We start from the raw sequence: 19,916 nt of genomic DNA, 5'->3' as shown, positions 1-19,916 counted from the left end.
CATGGCCCACAGAGGGTCTGCATGGACAGCACAGCCCACAGTCATTCAAGAAATATTCATTCAAGAAACTGTCTCACAAACATGGCCACAGCACAACCTAATTGAGGCAATTCTTCAGCTGAGATTCCTTCTTCCCAGTTTTGTCAAATTAACAATGAAGCTGACCAGGTTGGTCTGGTACTCTGAAATCTATTATTAGAAGAAATAAAATATTGCTAAATTTCAATCAAGCTTCACATGTTTCACAGGTTTTACCATTTTTATGCTAATGATGGAAAATACCTTTTCATTTGTTTGTCATGGCAATTTCTTGATAGAGAGCTTAATGATAATAGCTACCCACATTGAACCCTAATTATATGTCAGGCATTGAAACAGGTAATCTACGCACATTATGCTAAATGTACTCAGAATCTTAGGAAACAGTATTACTTGGCTTCCCAGTGGAACCTATGACTCAAAGAAAATAGTCAATGGCATAAAACTTTTAATACAATAGATAAATTTGGTCTCATAACTCTCTGATCTAGAAGACTAAGCCTTTGAAGAAGGAGAAAAGTGTTTTTCCCTTTGACCTACATAGTTTTTACTTTGGACTTTCTGTATAATAAGTACAGTAATAACAGAAAATAAGCATGCATGTTCACATATACTTCATGTGCATATAGAAAACCTCATGTAGAAATGAATTCATTTCAAATATATGATTTGAATGACAACTTATACATGGCATCTTTGACAAAGAACAGTAAAGTTTGGGAAAATTAAAAAATGAGAAGAGTCCTGAGTCTGTAAGAGCTGACATGTTGTAGGAAGGCAGGCATATAGTCCACAAAGGCTAATTGCTAAAGTGTGATATGCAGGTATCTGTAATGCCTTCTCCGGTTTGGATGTGTTGAAAGCAGTCTTCTGTGATCAACATTTGTCCTTCCTGACAGCAAGAGGATGAGGTTCCTTCTGAAAATGTATTTTTTGTCTTTAAGGTAAATGGAGGGGAAGCAGAGAGCTTTCCTTGTGTCTGCTCTGAATTGCCTTGAGTTAAAAATACCCCTCCCAACAGTATGGCATATTTTGATGATCAGCATAAGGAACTGAGCTCAGATCCCAGACCCCACAGAGAATGTGTAGGGTGTGACTGTACAGTAACCCTAGCACTGTGGGGATGGATGCAGGAAAATCACAGGGGCTCGATGGCCACCAGCCTAGCTCCAGGGCCAGTGAGCAACCATGTCTGAAGGGAACAAATTGAAGAGTGGTAGAGCAGGATATCTGAGATCCTCCTTTCAACTCCTATGCATGCACAGGCACATGCACATACCTGTGAACATATATCACACAAATACACACATGCAAAACTCATGCCTATGCATACACACATCACATGCATAAATATCCAAAATAAAAAATAAATACACTTTGCCATTTCAAGAAGAATATGAACTCAGTTAAGAATGAATTTTTTTTTTCAATGAAGATATGGTTTGGTTTCTATTTCTTCTGTATTACTAGGATCCCAATCTTTTTCCAGGATCTACATTTTAGGCTGATTTAGGGCTTTAGCCACTAATTTCACAAATATTAATGAAGCTTCTGCAAGGCTCTAGGCATTGTTCTGGGCTCTGGGATATACCAATGTACAAAGCTAACATAATCTCTAGCCTCAGAGAGCTGAGATGTTGTTCCTGATTGCTAACAGACAATAAGCAAGAGGCAAATGCAATAAGAAGCCAACTTCAGATAACAAGATGAATGGCCTTAATGAAAACAGCGATTAGGAAGCAAGAGAAACTTTAATAATTGAGATGCTGTAATTAGGTGAAGCTAATTTTAAGTTCAAGAACATGCTTTTTAAAAACAAAGTACATTTGCTTTTCTTCAGCAAAATTTACTAAATGTTTGCCTCTAATTCTCTACCATTGAGCCTTATCTATATTGTATGGAAGTTTGATTATTCTCTTGCTTAATTTCATTCTCTTTACTGGTGTGTTATTTGGTTAAAAAGTGAGACTTTTAGCTGCTAGGGAAGAGAGACAAGCTTTCTGGGATGGGTTCAAGTTACATATACCCTCTTGACAGAAGCACTGAGGGCAATTCACTTCCAAGATTAGCTCACGACCCACCCTTTCTTTTTATTTTACTTAAAGTTTTTTTATTTTTGTAAATTTTATCTACCATCTGCAGTTCCTCCTCCCTCCCCTTCTCCTGCCCTCCACCTCCCCTCCACCCCATCCATCATCCACTCCTCAGAAGGAGTAAGGCCTCCCTTGAGTAGTCAACAAAATCTGTTATACCAGGTTGAGGCCAGGCCTAGCTCTTCCCTCCTACATCAAGAAGTAGGCCCTCTGAATGTGGAAGACACTTTCAAGGCTTGATCTGTTTGTGGGGACCCTGGCAGTGGGCCCAAGATGTATTCCAGTTGCATGATCTTGCTTTTTGGAGCCCATTCCTTATGGTGGGATACCTTGCTCAGCCTTGATGCAACCATCCCTTTCAATTTTAGTGAACTCAGTAGTTCAAGTATCCCTATACCATGATTTGTAGCTGGAGAGTTTTCTCTCCAGGACCCGCAAAACCCCGGCAGTCCGACAGTCCACTTATAAAATAAACACACAGACGCTTATATTATTTAAACTGTTTGGCCTAATGGCTCATGCTTATAGCTATCTAGTTCTTACATCTTAAGTTAATCCATTTCTATAGATCTAAACCTTGCCATGTGGCTCGTGGCTTACCAGCGTCTTCACATGCTGCTTGTCATGGTGGCAGCTGGCAGTGTCTCTCTCTGCCTTCCTGTTCTCTCAATTCTCCTCTCTGTTAGTCCCACCTATACTTCCTGTCTGGCTACTGTCCAATCAGTGTTTTATTTATTGACCAATCAGAGCAACACATTTGACATACAGACCATCCCACAGCAATGAAGGTTAAAATATCTGAAATATTTTTAAAATATCTACCATTTCATTAAATAAAATGAAAATAAAAATACTTTTCATTGTCAAGAAGCTTTTGAAAACTTTATAGTTTGGAAAAGTACATTATCTCTATATAAATATCATTAAATTAATACTCATTATAAACATCTACTATATCATACATATTCATTTAAATCACCTACTGTTTTCCCCCAAAACATTTCTTTGGCTGTGAGTACTCCAGTGGACACTCTGGAATTGACTTCTCTTGACATATAGAGTTATAATTCAGGAGAGATTTTAGAGACATCTGTGGTATCAGGCAATGGGGGTCAAATAAGGAATAATTAGTTTGGGGGGATAAGGTTTATAGAATTCTCCTGAATTAGATAAACAGCTAGAAACCTTTAAAGACACAGAGAAAACTGCAAGTGGGTATCAATAGAATTCTGTATTTTAAACCTGTTAAAATGATAACTCCTCACAGTGTGTCCCCAGAACGTTGAAATTTACCCCAGGAAGGACCCAGAAGAGGGGGCCAGCCTGAGACTGGCTTCTGCATTGGTGGAGAGGTAGGTTGGTCTTATTCTGTTTGCTTGCTAAAAGTACATTCTCTTGTATACCTCTTCTCCTCATCCTACCTCAGCTGCTTATGTGACCATCTCTAACTTTGAGGCATATGAGAAAAAAAATCTAAATCTAGTTTCTTCTGCCTTCTTCTGTCTCAGGTGACCAGCCTGACAGCATGCTATTGAAGGAAATGGATGAGGAGACACTTGTCACTGCTTAACATTTTGCTTCTTGGCTTGTCACCTCAATTCTCTGGGGCTTCAGTGTCCTGACCTGTACAGAGAAGAGTTAGAGAAAGCCTACTTTATAAACAAACAACAACAAACCTTTAGTCCAAATCTTGGACTGCTCAAACAGAGCCTCATCTTTGGACTAATGCCTTTGAGTTATTAGTGTTATAAGCAGTATTTTTCTACAAAATTTAACTTCCTAGAATATTCCTTTCACTGGGATTTCTTGGTCCATTGCATTATGAATATTTATAACATTTTCCTTAGGGGTTTAATATCTATTAGCAATGCCCCTATGATGCTAGGATTTGAACCTAGGGTATTATGCATGATGGAGTACCCTACCCTGTGCTATGTCCCCAGTTTTCTTTCTTTCTTTCTTTCTTTCTTTCTTTCTTTCTTTCTTTCTTTCTTTCTTTCTTTCTTTCTTTCTTTCTTTCTTTCTTTCTTTCTCTCTCTCTCTCTCTCTCTCTCTCTCTCTCTCTCTTTCTTTCTTTTTGGTGTTTGCTTTGTTAAAACAGATATTTGTTTGTTTGATTGTTTTCCATTAGGCAGGGACATCTAACTAGCACACCTTTATGTCCAGAGTTTGCCCATGCAGGTCAGTGGTCACTATGCTAGGAATCTTGTTTTATCTCCCATTGCACTTAACCGACAGAGCATTGTAATTGGTTCTTAGCAGCAGATTACTAGTAGAGGTGAGTATGCCCCCTGTGTGCCCTGATGATGAAGAAACAAAAACACTGCTCTAAATGCTTTCTTCTGCATCTTGATGCTACTGTGCAAAGTGACCCTGCAAGCCATATTTAGAAGATAGCAGACCTGATGGTTCTGGTTCTACAGTGTGGGCTAACACCAAACAAGAATACCTACATCAAATGGTGGTACCAACAGAATTACATTTTCAGTCCTATCTGGGGGATTATATGTGCCAATTGCCAGTGCTCTTTTTGTGCCTTTAACAGGGTGTTTCATGTAGGAGAGCAAACCACAACCATCAACCTAGGTATGGCAGGCCAGAAAGGATGGGAGATAGCTCAGATGTGAAAGTGATAAAATTTCTGCCTATGAAAACATAAAATAGACCACATAAATACTGTCTTAATATCTATCCAGAAACTATACTTTGTATCCCTTAGATATGGAAAAATGGTGGACCCAGGTTCTAGCAGTGAAATAGGAATCTAGAAATGATAAGTGTCCCATATGGCTGCATTGGTGAGAAAGCAAGCTTGCCTATTTTCTCTCTTATTTTGGCCACTTTGTTAGTGGACATCAAATTAAGGGTGACTATGGAAATCTCACACAGCAGAAAACATAGGATGTATCAGCAATATGAATCACGTTGATCCTGTCATCTGAATCACCATACTGTGAACTTTCACTAAGACCAACAAATACACAGCATGGTTCCAGGTCCCTGGGTTTAGGTAGCATTTAATGTGTATTTGTTGCCCTCATATTTGAAACACAGTAAAATAACATTCTGGAATCTTTGTTTCTTTTTCTTTTTTCCATTCTCCCTAATTCTGTGGCTATGTTCAGGAACAACATTCTACAACATTTCCTCATGCAAATTACTCATCTCTATGACAATAATGTCCTTCCTGTAAACAGAAGAAAATACATAGAAAACAGAAAGCTCACTTGGGATACATTTTGGGCAGCCACATATGGCACTTTTGGTTGAGAATAATTTTTATTTTGTAATAAAAAAGAAGCAAACTTCACGAGTGTGTGTGTGTGTATGTGTGTGTGTGTGTGTGTGTGTGTGTGTGTGTGTGTGTGTGTGTGTGTTTCTGTGTGCACACACCAGCTGTAAGTTGGCATCCCAGAACTTGACTGGTACAGATTTTTGACTAACAAACACCTATGCTTACTTGTAAAAGATGATGACGTTGTCTTGCTAATAATATTTAAAAGCATATGCGCCACAGAAAATTAAAAAAACTGATTTGACCAAGTTCTTCACAGGCATTTATAAAAATTGAAACAGATTTTTCTTTGGAATCATTTAATTTTACATGACTTATGTTACCTTATTTGTATTCTTTTATCCACAAAAACGTTCAGAAGAAAATTTATGAGAACGTTTCCTATTTTGTGAATAGTAGCAACATGTCTAGGGATAGATTGCTATTTCTGAGTAACATAGAAATCTTACATAATCGGTGAGTCTTTCACACCTTTAAAAATAAGGAAGTTGAATTCTGAGAAATTAAGGAGATTTTTTTCTCAAGGGCCACATCTAGGGAATGGTGGATTTGGCATTTAAACTTTGAATCATTGGCTCTAACTTTTAGCTACTTTTCTCAATATGGTGACCTAACACCCAATAAGAGGCAACATAAGGGCAGACAGCCTTATTTTGGGGCACAGTTTGAGGGGGTAAATTCCATCATGGGAGGGAGTGCATGTTAAGGAAGGCAGAGTGGCAGGAGAGAAGGCAAGTGGTCACATTGCAGCTCCCATCAGGAAACAGGAGGAGGTGCAAGGCTGGCTTTACAAATCTCTCCATACTCAGCCTTGGACCCCAGCTCATGGGATGCTGCTGTCTCTAGTCCCTGCTCAGTTAACATCTTTCTGGAAATGTCTTCACCGACATGCACAGAGTTGTGTGTTTCCTGGTGGTTCTCTATCTAGTCGGGCTGACAGTGAAGATAACCATCTCACTACCGCTCATTGCTTAGTAGTCGCTCGCACACTTAGTAGTAGATTTACCTGGTGGGCTTGCACAGTGGCTCAGTCCCAATCCCTGCATTCCTCATTTGATGGGTCAGATTTGGGACTCTCAGCATTTATATTTCTATTTGTTCATTCATTAAACAGATTCTTCATATAATACATCCTGACCACAGTTTCTCATCCCTCCATTCCACCCAGCTCCCTTGTACCTCACCTCTCCTCCAGATCCACTCCCCCTCCATTTTCTCTTTAAAGAAGAATAGGACTCCAAGAGACAACAGCCAAACAGGACAAAACAAAGTACAATAAGACATGACAAAAAACCCTTATATCCAGGCCGGACAAGGCAATCCAATAAGAGGAAAGAGTCCCAAGAGCAGAAAAAACAGAGACACATCTACTCCCACTATTAGTTTCCCAAAAACACCAAGCTAACAGCCATAACATATAACCAGAATGTGATGCAGACACATACATGCTGGTCTGTGCTTGCTCCTTCAGTCTCTGTGAGCTCATATGAGCCCTGCTTAGTTGAGTCAGTGGGCCATGTTTTCCTGATGTCCTCCATCCCCTCTGACTTTTACAATCTTTCCTCCCTCTCTTCCTCAGGTTCTTCCATCTCTGATAGGAGGGACCAGATATCTGTTAGACTCTCTCTCCATATAATGGCTGGCTGTGAGTCTCTGCACCCACTCCCATTTGTTACCACAGGAAGCCTCTCTGATGATGACTGGATAAGGCACCAGTCTATGACTATAGTAGAATATCATGAAGAATCATTTCTTTTTCTTTCTTTTTTTTAATCAATCATATTTGGTTCTACCCTAGGTTTCTAGGCTATCCAGTCTCTGGTTCCTGGCTCCCTTTTGTACAGTGGGCCTCAAGTTAAACCAAACATTAGTTGGCCACCCCTACAAATTCTATACCACCATTGCTGTAGCTCATCTTCAGGCAGGACAGATTGTAGGTTGAGGATTTTGTGGCTGGATAGGTGTCCAGATTTATCTTTCCATAGCCTGCAGAGTACCTGCTCACTCAAAAGAGATTAGAATGTAGGAGTGAATGCTCCATGCAGGCACCAGCTTGACCTCTCTACACTCAATGAGCTCTGCAGACGTTGTGGTCTGCAATGGGGTCCCACTGTCAGTTTTCAGAAAGCAACCTTCGGTCCTAGCAAGACCTGGGTTGTTTAGGGAACTCCAAGAGACTCTCTCAACCAACAACTCAACCAAGTGCAAATCAGTCCCACCACAACAAGCCTTCTCTGTCTGCAAAAGATGGCCAGTTCAGACTCCATGTTCTCCATTACTAGGAGTCCTCACTAGGGTCACCTTCATAGGTTCCAGGAAATTTCTACTGCATTAGATTTCCACATCATCCCCCAAATTCCTGCCTATTCCAGCTGTCTCCCCTGGCCCTCTCTACTTCCATCCTCCTTACAACTGATACCTCCCACTCCTGTTTCCACAGGCCCCCAGTCTACCCACAAAATCTATTCTTTTTCCCCTTCCCAGGAAGATTAATGCTTACCTTTCTAGAGCCCTCCTCTTTACCTGTACTCTCTGGGAAGGTAAATATGGTATGTATTTACTTATACATGGATATTAGTTGTTAAATAAATGATAATCAAACATTTATATTTCTACAAATTTATAGGAAATGCTGATTTGGGTGACTGCCTATCATGTTTTCATATTCACTGAATAATACTTTACCTTTTCTCTTCTATGACCTTTTTAAAAAAATCTATACACAGAATGTTCTAACAATAAAATAGAAAAGAAGCTATCATATTCAATAAAGAAAGAAAATGAAAACAGATTATGTAAAGAATAAAAAGGAAAACGGTAAATAATTTAAAAAGACAACCGCTCTTTAGTGCATGAACAATAAAAGCAAGGTTCTAGTCAATACCCCTAGCCTTTTACAGTTGCATTGTGCGTTTGTAGCCATCACTCATCTGTGCTTGGTCATCCAGCACAGCTCTAATCTTCCACATTCAGTGACTGTCTAAGATGCTTACCTTGCCAGGGAATATTTTTCATTCTTTCTTATCAAGCCTATCTGCACACCTTCTACAAGCACTATTTACTCTGAGTCCCAATTCAAATATCTCTTCAGTTAAACAAGCCATCAATGTAGTCTTAAAACCCTCCTCCTGTGTCATTATAGTTCATTGTATGAAATGCTTATGCTGGAATGAGCTTAAAACAAATTCTGTCTTTTTAAACCTGCTCTTCAACAAAGTCTTATTTTTCCTGTTTCTCATAGGAACCAACACCTGACAGGTGCTCAATGAAGGGTCATTGGATTAAAGTTGTCAAAAACAAAGTCTGGTCAAGTTAGGAAAAATGTAAAAGTTTAGCTTGATGTAAAAATAACAAATTGTGATGCCAGGGCTTCACGGAACAAGAAGCTCACCTCATGGCTCTGTGACACATGGTCTTAATTAGGGTGTTTGCTGCTGTGAAGAGACACCATGGCACCAGCAACTCTTATAAAGAAAACATTTACCTACCACAGATTCACCCCTCCTCACTCCTCCAGCCCCCCCCCCCCCGCCCTCTCCCCATCCCATCCCCCATGCTCACCTGCTGTGGATATTGCTCTATATAAATAAAACACTGATGGCCAGTGACCAGGCAGGAAGTAGGTTGCCAGGCAGGAAGTAGGTGGGACAAGGAGAGAGGAGAATTCTGGGAAGCAGAAGGCTGAGGAGGGAGACACTGCAGCCACCACCAGGAGAAGCAACATGTAAAGACTCTGGTAAGCCACCAGCCACGTGGCAAGGTATAGATTTATGGAAATGGGTTAATTTAAGATAAAAGAACAGTTAGCAAGAAGCCTGCCATGGCCATACAGTTTATAAGTGATATAAGCGTCTGAGTGATTATTTTATACGTGGATTGTGGGACTGCGGGGCTTGGGGAACCTGGAGAGAAGCCCTCCAGCAACACTCACCCCCACCCCCTTTATTTTCCAAATAAAGGTCTCCAATGGGGAGTCAGCAGAGCCTGGCACACTCAGCTGAGGCAGGTCCAAGCCCCTCCCCACTGCCCCAAGCCTGTGCAAGGTGTCACACCCTAGGCACTGGGCTCCAACCCATGCTCCAGGGAAGGGTCCCGATCTATGTAAATAGAAAATTTCTTGGTTACTAAAAAATAAATAAATAAGGAAAAAGAAAAAAAGACATTTAATTGAGGTGGCTTGCTTACAGTTTCAGAAGTTCATTCCATTATCATCGTGACAGGAATCATGGCAGCATGCAGGTAGACATGGTGCTAAATTCGTAGCTAAGAGTCCTACAACAGGCAACAGGAAATCGACTGTCTGTCACATTGAGCAAAGCAAGAGCAAGAGACTTCAAAGCCCATTCCCACAGTGACACACTTCCTCTAAGAAAGCCATACCTACTACAAGGCCACACATGTTAGTAGTGCCACTCCCCTTGGGAGGCATTTTCTTTTGAACCACCACACACACTTTATAAAGCATAAAAATTCTGCCCACTTTAATGATGGGTTGTTATATACTAATATATATCCAAAGCCAAAGACTCAGTGAAGCTAATTTGTCTGATGGTGATTGGTTTGCTGAATTATGCCTAATAAGTACATACAGTTTATGGTTTATGCTTTCCATTTATGTTTAGAGATACAGAAATCAGATTGGCTCAAAGTGTGATTATGCAGCTATGGATAATTGTCCACTATTGTGGTTTAATGTGACCCCCACTTTTTTCTTTGACAAATAAAAGCTTAAAGTTGTTCTGCCCAGATTAGGACCCCCAATGAGACCACTGAAGACCGAAGATGTCCAGAATGCAATAGCAAGGTTTAATTCAGCACACATGTGCATAGTTCAAGCTGGCAGGGAACCCTTGTCCACCACACCCAACACAGCGAGGCAGGGAGGAGAGTTCCTCTTTCTTGGGGAAGTTAGTTTTTATAGGCAAAACCCACAAAATTCCTTAGAGGGGAGGGGGTTAGTATGGGTCTATCCTTGATTGGTCCAGTTTTTCCCGGGCCTGGATTTTGTCTTATTTCAGCTTATCTGTGTGCCCTGTCAAGAGTTTTACAACCCATCTCCAGGGGTTCTGGTCATGTTATCTCTGGAGAAGGGCATCTCATGGTTAATTGGTCACCACCAGACATCCTGACTTTGTTCTTTTGGAAACACCTGACTTCACCCTCTCCAGGAAGGGGGAACTGACTCAGTTCTGTTTATTTTAAGATATATCTTTTCTCAGCTCTTTTGGGTTTCTGAGGGAACTGTGTCTGGGCCTTTGGTGGGGGGTCTTTCAAAAGTTACTAGTGTGAGTGCCTGTCTTCTTTATTGTTATGAAGTGTAGACAGCAAGGTTGTAGGTAATTGTATAAGAGAGGATGAGTTTCAAATGCCACAGTAATCCCCCAAAATCTGACTCTCCAACTTCCCAGAAAAAGAGCTTGAGAAAATGGCAGGAACACTCTTCTTTGTTAAGTAAAAGAATTCTGGGGATTGTCAACCCAGTGCAGGAATAATGGTGTTAGAATACTAGAGAATCAAACACAGTAACTGTCCCTACGCTGTTACATTAATACTAGTTTTACTAGTGGCAGTTATCAAATCCACATTTCTAAGTCATATGGAAGCAGAAATGGGGAAGCTACACTTTTCCTTTAGGAGATTCTAAAAAGCTCTACATGGATGTAGCAACAGTGTTTACCAATAGTATCAGGCAGTCCTAGTTTTCAGGGCTAGACAAACACTATGCTGAATGTGATCAGTGTTACATCAGCTTGAGAGTTTTCAAATGCAGGTGTCTGGCAGACATCACACACAGCAGATCTCTGCCACAGTGTTCAAATCTATACTTCACCAAAATAAAAAACTGGGGAAATTTCCTAATATTTTGTTCATAACACAAATTTTTAACATCTTGGCCATTATTTTTCCAATATTTTTTTCTCTACCTAGTTTTCCTGCTTTTTAATTATGTATATGGTAGATTATACTGACTCTTATCATAGGATCCTAACTTTTTAAATTGTTTTTCCTGTTCCATGGATTGTATAATTTACATTATAATATCTTACAACTTATTAATATTTTATGTTGGATATAACTTGTATTTAATTCTAATATTTATTATGTTACAGTTTTGGAGATTTCATTTTGTAAAGACCTATTCAGGTGTTCCTTTATTGTTTATTTTAAATTTTAATCTATTATTAAACATAGATCCTTTTCTCATACACTATAATCTAAATACAGTTTCCCCTCCCTCTACTCCTCCCAGTCCCCCCCCCACCCCTTCTCTCACCTTTTACAACTTTGAAATTTATCTTTTCTAAGTCTGTGAGACAAGCACAACATCAATATCATTTTGAGGTCTCTATTAGTATTGACTGACTTGGGGATTACATTTTTCCTCGTGTGTGTGTGTGTGTGTGTGTGTGTGTGTGTGTGTGGTGTGTGTTTGTGTGTGTGTGTGTGTGTGTGTGTGTGTGTGTGTAGAGAGAGAGAGAGACAGAGACAGAGAAAGAGAGACAGAGACAGAGAGAGATCATTAAAATAATTTGTTAGTTGATTACATATATGGTATATAATATATAGTATATATACATATATACACACATAGTGATTTTGTTTGAGTTTGGAACTAATTTTTTTAACTGATATTATGTAAGCATTCTGAATTTTGATATTTGCCTTAAAAGAGAATTTGAGGCCTTTTTACTAGCCAGTGAAACAACTTTCAGGCCAGGCTGATGCTTGCAAGATAAAAAGTAGAAAATCTGCTTATGTACAAAAAAGAGTAACATGAAAGGGGAAAATATGCCTAGCATGTAAATGGTTAACTTAAATAAGAAGTTCTGGAAACCATTAACCAAAATTCAATTTTCTTCTTATTAAAGTAAATATTTATTTATTTTGCTTTATGCCTATTTTCTCACCTGTGTCTACACTGGTGTCTCTAAACATAGAACTCAAAGAAGTGGTAAAACCAGTTTTCCCTTCATGACCTCCATAGTGCCTTCCTGTGTTACAGGGCCTCTTTAGAAAACACATTCTCCTTCCTCCTTTCAGTTGGCTGTGAGTGACCACAAAGGAGAAAAAAACAATTACTGTACTCGCAATAAACACTGCATTTGGCATGGAATAAAAATCTTTTGAAAGCTAGACTGTATTTAAACCAGTGTACTCTGGTGCTTTTTCAAAAGATTGTAGGAGAAATCAATTAAATTATCTAGAGTTCAGCAAGGATAATTTGTGACTTCAAATGCACAGGCTTTCTCAACTATCCCAAATCTTGACATACATTTGGCTTTCACTGATGGTTTGTCTAATTCTATACTTTGATTTTGATCAAGACTCATTAAACCAGCAGGTTAGAATAGAAATATACCAAACAATATGGTTTGAGTCTTTAATACTCCTCATAGTTTCATGTTTTGAGCTGGCCCCTTGAGGGTGACTGTGTTTGGGGAGATAATGGAACCTTTGTGTAGGGCCAAGCTGAGTTACTTATGCCAGTATGGGTAGGCCATTAAGGACTATACCTGCTTCTGTTTCTAGTCTAGCTCTCTGCTTCTCTCTGCCATATGTAAGGAGGGCTGGCACACTTTCACTGCATGTACTCTGCTATGGCGTTTCCCACCATGACGAGCTGAAAGAAACTCTTCTTCCCTTGTCTGTGTTGTTTCTATCAGGTGTCTTGTCATGAATGATAGACCAGATCTGAAAAATGCTATAATGGTCCAGCTACATTCTAAGGTTTATCCATAAAGAAATAAAGTGGGTAATCTAAAGGGTTTAAGGAAAATCCATTGCTAACTTATTTATTTTATCTAAATGATGATGAGCACTTAAAATAGCCCATTATATGTGTCACTCTTTATAGATATTTAAATTTTGATGTGATCAAAGTATTTTTATATTAATATATTTAAAATAGAAATATGATGTTTTTTCCTTCAGAATGTTTGATATAGAATATTTCAAATATAAAAATTTAGTTGGCTAAGTTAAATTATACAACAAAAATAATTTTTAAGAAACACATTAATTCTTTTAGTTTTGATATTGCCTATCAACACTTATAATTTTTTTATACTGTCTATCAACACTTATAAAAGTTTGTATGAGAATTCTTGAGGGCACTTGATACTCTATGAAGTCAAACTGCCTATGTGATAATTTTTAAAGTTGTTTTTCCAATTTACCCTTCAGGCTCTTATAAGTAACCAGTATCATACTATAATGCCTAGCAACAGATAATGCAGAGAGAGATAAAAGGCCATGACTATCTTCTACTGAAGAGGAATTAAAGAGATAAGAAAAATTCAAAGACATGCTACTCTTCTGTATGATATTTTTTAACTTTGAAAATGGGATTTAAAAATGTAATGTATTTAGATTATATGTTACTACTACTTTAAAATTAATTAGCATAAGAATGTTTTATATTTGCTTTCTTTCCTAGTATAACAAAAGTATTTGGAATTCACAGTGATTTTTTTCTCCCTTTTCTGCTATTTAAAGTAGAAGTATCATCTTTTTGATATTTCTGGATTACAAGTTTCACAAAATCAGAGAAAGACAAACTTTCAAGTATAGAAATAGTCCACAATTCCCAATTTTCTGAGAAAACACCATGTTGATTTCTGAAGTGGCTGTACAAGTTTGCTCTCCCACCAGCAGTGGAGGAGTGTTCCCCTTGTTCCACATCTTTGCCAGCATGATCTGTCACTTGTGTTTTTGATCTTAGCCATCTGACAGGTGTAAGATGAAATCTTAGGGTCTTTTTTATTTACATTTCCCTGATGGCTAAGGATATTGAACATTTTTTTAGCCATTTGAAATTCCTCTGTTGAGAATTCTCTGTGTAGATCTGTACCCCATTTTTTATTTTTTTTAATTTTATTTTACAATACTATTCAGTTCTACATAATAGCCACAGATTCCCTTGTTCTCTCCCTTCCTTCCCCCTCGCCTTCCCCCCAGCCCACCCCCCATTCCCACCTCCTCCAGGTCTCCCCTGAGGACTGGGATCGACCTGATAGACTCATTCCAGGCAGGTCCAGTCCCCTCCTCCCAGATTGAGCCAAGCGTCCCTGCATAAGCCCCAGGTTTCAAACAGCTAACTCATGCAATGAGCCCAGGACCTGGTACCACTGCCTAGATGCCTCCCAAACAGATCAAGCCAATCAACTGTCTCACCTATTCAGAAGGCCTGATCCAGTTGGGGGTCCCTCAGCCTTTGGTTCATAGTTTATGTGTTTCTATTTGTTTGGTTATTTGTCCCTGTGCTTTATCCAACCTTGGTTTCAACAATTCTCGCTCATATAAACCCTCCTCTTTCTCACTAATTAGACTCCCAGTGCTCCACCCAGGGCCTAGCCATGGATGTCTGCGTCCAGATTCCTCAGTCCTTGGATGGGGTTTCTGGCCCAACTATTAGGGTGTTTGGCCATCCCATCACCAGAGTAGGTCAGTCCCAGCTGTCTCTCAACCATTGGCAGCAGTCTTTTGTGGGGGTATCTTTGTGGATTTCTGTGGGCCTCTTTAGCTCTTTGTTTCTTCCTTTTCTCATGTGGTCTTCATTTACCATGGTCTCCTATTCCTTGTTCTCCCTCTCTTTTCTTGATCCAGCTAGGATCTCCTGCTCTCTTTCCCTCGACCCTTACCCTTCATTGCTCCCACTCATGTCCAGGCTGTTCATGTAGATCTCATCCATTTCTCTGTGTCTTTCTTGGGGTCCCGTTTTCCAGGTACCCTCACTGGTGATGTGAGTAGCAGTCCAGTCATCCTTGTTCCACATCTAGCATCCTCCTATGAGTGAGTACATACCATATTTGTCTTTCTGAGTCCCTCACTCAGGATGATTTTTTTCTAGATCTATCCATTTGCCTGCAAACCTCTTGATGTCATTGTTTTTCTCTGCTGAGTAGTATTCCATTGTGTATATGTGCCACAATTTATTTATCCATTCTTCAGTTGAAGGGCATCTAGGTTATTTCCAGGTTTTGGCTATTACAAACAATGATGATATGAACATAGTTGAGCAAGTGCTCTTGTGGTATGATTGAGCATTTCTTGGGTATACGCCCAAGAATGGTATAGCTGGATCTTGGGGGAGATTAATTCCCAATTTTCTAAGAAAGTGCCTTATTGATTTCCAAAGTGGTTGTACAAGCTTGCATTCCCACCAGCAGTGGAGGAGAGTTCCCCTAGTTCCACATCCTCTCCAGCATAAAGTGTCTTCAGTGTTTTTGATCATTAGATTATTTAGTTTGTTGTTGTCTAGTCTCTTGCGTTCATATATATAATTTGATATTAGCCCTCTGTCAGATGTGGGGTTGGTAAAGATATTTTCCCATTCTATAGGCTGCCATCTTGTCCTATTGATGGTGTTCTTCTCTTACAGAAGCTTTTAAGTTTCATGAGATCCCATTTATTAATTGTCATTCTTATTGCTTGCACAAATGATGTTCTGTTCAGGAAGTTGTCTCCTGTGCCAGTGTGTTCAAGGCTACTCTCTACTTTTTCTTTTATCGAGTTCAGTGTATCTGGTTTTATGTTGAGGTCTTTTGTCTACTTGGACTTGAGTTTTGTGCAGGGTGATAGATATGGATCTATTTGCATTGTCCTGCATATCAACATCCACTTCGATCAGCACCACTTATTGAAGGTGCTTTCTTCTTTCCATTGTATATTTCTGGCTTCTTTATAAAGAATCAGATGTCCATAGGTGTATGGATTTAGCTATACCACTCCCAGGCATGCACCCATAGGACTTTCCATCCTCTCATAAGGACACTTGCTCAACTATATTCATATCAGCTTTATTCATAGTACCCAGAAGTTGAGACCAACCTACATGCTCCTCACCTGAAGGATGGATAAAGAAAATGTGGTACATTTGCACAACAGAGTATTATTCCATTGTCAAAAACAATGGATAAAATTTTTAGTCAAATGGATGGAACCAGAAAAAAATCATCCCAAGTGAGGTAAACCAGACACAGAAAGATAAACATGGTATATACTAACTCATAAGTGCATATTAGCTGCAAAGCAAAAGATAATCATGCTACGGTCCACAGACCCAGAGAGGTTAAGTAACAAAAGGGGGTTAAGGGTGGATACAAGGATATCTCTGGAAATTGGAGATAGAATAGATTTTTGAAGATCAACCAGGGTTAGGTATGGGAGGGGTTAGGAACAAGAGGTATCAACTGGGTATGGGGAGAAATACTAGGATAAAGAGCTGGAGTTGGAGGACATTTCAAATGCAAAGGGAAAACCTAGCGCAACATAAACTCCATGGAATGTACCAGAGTAAGACTCCTAGTAATGGAGGACGTGGAGCCTGAACTGGTCACCTTTTGTTATCAGGTGGCAAACCCTCAAGTGGAGGGATTGGCAAACCCAGGCACAAAACCTTTGATTTACAATGTGTCCTGCCTGCTCTGGGACTAAATCTTAGCAGAACTGTCACCAAAGAGACCAGAGAAATTTTATGCAACAACTGATCGGAGCAGATGCAGAGTCCCACATCCCAACATTAGGTGGAGCTCAGGGAGACTGGTCCAGGAGGGAGAGGAAGTATTGGAAGAACCAGAGGGGTCAAGGACACCAGCATAATAAAGCCCATAGAATCAAGTCACTGGGTCCAAGGGGACTTGTGGAAATCAGGGAGCCTATAAGGGCCTAACCTAGGTCCTCTGCATATATATTATGACTGAGTAGCTTGAGGTTCATGTGGGATCCCTAATAGGGAACAGAGGCTATCTCTAGCTCTTTTGCCTACTTATATGACTCATTGCCTCCTACTGGCTTGCCTCATTCAACCTTGATGCAAGATTATGTGCCTGGTCTTACTGTAGGTTGTATGATAGATGTACCTGGAGGCCTGCTCTTTTCTGAGTCAAGACAGAGGGTGTGTGGGTTGGGGGAGAGGGAAGATGGGAGGGGAAAGACTGGGGAGGGGAGGGAGGCAAAACTTCAGTACAGATGCAATGTATGAAAGAAGAATAAAAAAATGTTAACAAGATCTAGTCCATGTAACCGAAAGTTTTCACAGCTGTTGTATATGTTTATATAATCTTCAATGACATAGGACAGACATTATTTTAAGATATAAAATAAATAAAGAGTGGAGTTGTGAATCTGCAAAACCAGGAGTATCTGCTGTTGGGGAAGAGGCAGTTCACAGCTCTACCCTATGGGTAACTGCTTCAAGTACTCTAGCAACAGACCCTTTTCTTTTACACCAGAGAAGAAAGGATAGCAATAAAGTATTTGTACATGACTACAGAACAGATAAGAAAGACTACAACATAGGCATAGGGAAGGCCTTAAAAACTCAATGTAAAATTTTCTAAATGTCTTTTTCACTTATGGGTACATAAAGACATAGGGTCTATTTTTAGAGATCATTTGTTCACAAAAGGAGAAAATTATTTAGTTCACCAAGTGTTTGCAGAGGTCTTTATAGGGTAAACTAGAAATCCATCAATGTTTAGTCAAGATTTTTGCTTACAAGAAACTCTCCCATGCTATACAAGAAAGAGGAATTTGAGTATACAGAGAAATCCGATTAGCAAAGGAGAAAAGTACACAGCTCTAGGAGATACCACCCCTACTGGTAAGCAACACACTGATTACTCAGAAAGTTAAGTATTTTCTTCCTTTGCATAATATTATGTTTTTCTTCTTTCCTTCTTTTCGGTGTCTTAATAAAATTGATTTATCTTTGAAGATAGTCTTTGTAGCTGCTTCATGCACATGGCTTGATAGAACCCATGTGAGTTCCCATTTTATAAGCCAATAGCAGAGATTGGCTAGCACAATTCAATGTCAACTCCAAGGGTTTAAAATAATTTGGCTGGCCTACCTTGTCATATATGTCCACCTCTGTTCAAATTAGAAATTTCCTGGAGGATTTGGAAGGCATTAATGCTGTTTAATGTTGTTTGGCATTTTCCTCTGAGTTTAAATCCTTCAGTATCAGAGAAGACATAGGAAATAAAAGGGAAGTGAAACAACAGAATATTTTAGAATAGGATATTTTCAAGAATGTTCCAGGAGGAGAAGGGATGAAACACAGCAGAGAAATTCCTTAAGACAGGAAGTAAACAACTCAAAATAGCTCAGGAAGTTCCTGAAACTGGCAAAATTCACTTAGCCTTTATCTCCCCAAGGGTAATAATTGCTGAGAGGTACTCTCAGACAAGCTGAACTGCTTGGGAGAGGCTCAGACTGAAAGCCTGGAAAAAGCAGTGACCCTTCAACCAGCCTACAAGAAACTCCCTAGTTGAGCTGCCTGGGATAGGATCAAACAAACAGAGCCATCTGAAAAGCACACTCTCCAGACTGTTGAGCTGCCTCTGAGTTGTGCAATGTGCTCCAGGTGTCCAGCTTTTGTGAACAGTCACCCATGGTGGGGTGGGCTTTTGGTGATGCATCTGTCTCTGAGGAATTTCTGCTCCTGTGAGTGACCTCACACCCATATACTTGCCAATAAAACTCACTTGTTCACCAGGTTGAACTTAAGTGCTCTCTGTATTTTGGTCTGTTGTTAATTCCCTATTTGGGATGCATGGAAATTTATTCATGTCTACCCAGGAAGAGTATAACACAACTGGTGCTAATGGAAAAATAAGAAAAAAGTAGTTTCTTAACTGTGTAAACACTGTTTTGCTAGAAGTGACATCTGTAAATACATTCCCTAAAATGTTTGTCATTGAGTAAGCTATTTGTCCCTACTAGATCTCAGCCCAAACTAATTTTATTGCATACTTACCATAGTTTTAGAAACATCTATAAATACTCTTTACATATCATTTACAAATTTTCTTTATAAAGGTCTCCTAAATAATTTTCCTTACAGATTTTTGCATTTCCTAAGCAATGCCACATTGAAATGATTTTTAACTCCCTTTGGACTCCACATTCTGGCCAAATTAATTCAAACCTATATATAAATGTAGGTTGAAACAATTGTAGAAAATGACTGTGGAGGAGTGTATACATGCAATGGAAGCCTATAGATACTTTAGTATTGGGAAACATTTTGAAGTCCTGCTTCTCAAATGCTCTGTGTCTGAAGGCCCTGGCACCCAAACGAGAGAAATCTGTAATTCCTCATTGAGAGTCAGAATGAAGATAATGTGTATCATTTGGTCTGACATGCACCAAGAATCTATCCCAGAATACCCAAAAGATGGGCTTGATTTGGGAGGAATGTGATTTACTCCTCTTAAGTGCTGCCTAGAGAATGCTGAGAAAACATCACCCTTAAGTGAAGTGTTTTTTTGTTTTGTTTTGTTTGTTTTTTTTTGCCATACATGTATTTTCCATCCCTAGTTAATGGGGGTGGTGATTGAAAGTCACATTGAGGTTTTCTGGTGTCTTACACCACTTATAAGCACCTGTTTCTGCATAAATAACTTTATTGAAAGGGGAAAATCATTTGTGTATTTTTACTCTTCAGATTAGAAAGTTAGGTCTTAATAAGACATATTTTAGCT

The sequence above is a fragment of the Peromyscus maniculatus genome, chromosome 6 (genome assembly GCF_049852395.1).
Source record: "Peromyscus maniculatus bairdii isolate BWxNUB_F1_BW_parent chromosome 6, HU_Pman_BW_mat_3.1, whole genome shotgun sequence".
Taxonomy (NCBI): domain Eukaryota; kingdom Metazoa; phylum Chordata; class Mammalia; order Rodentia; family Cricetidae; genus Peromyscus; species Peromyscus maniculatus.
The sequence above is the reverse complement of the archived record's forward strand: the minus strand, read 5'-3'. Positions refer to the sequence as shown.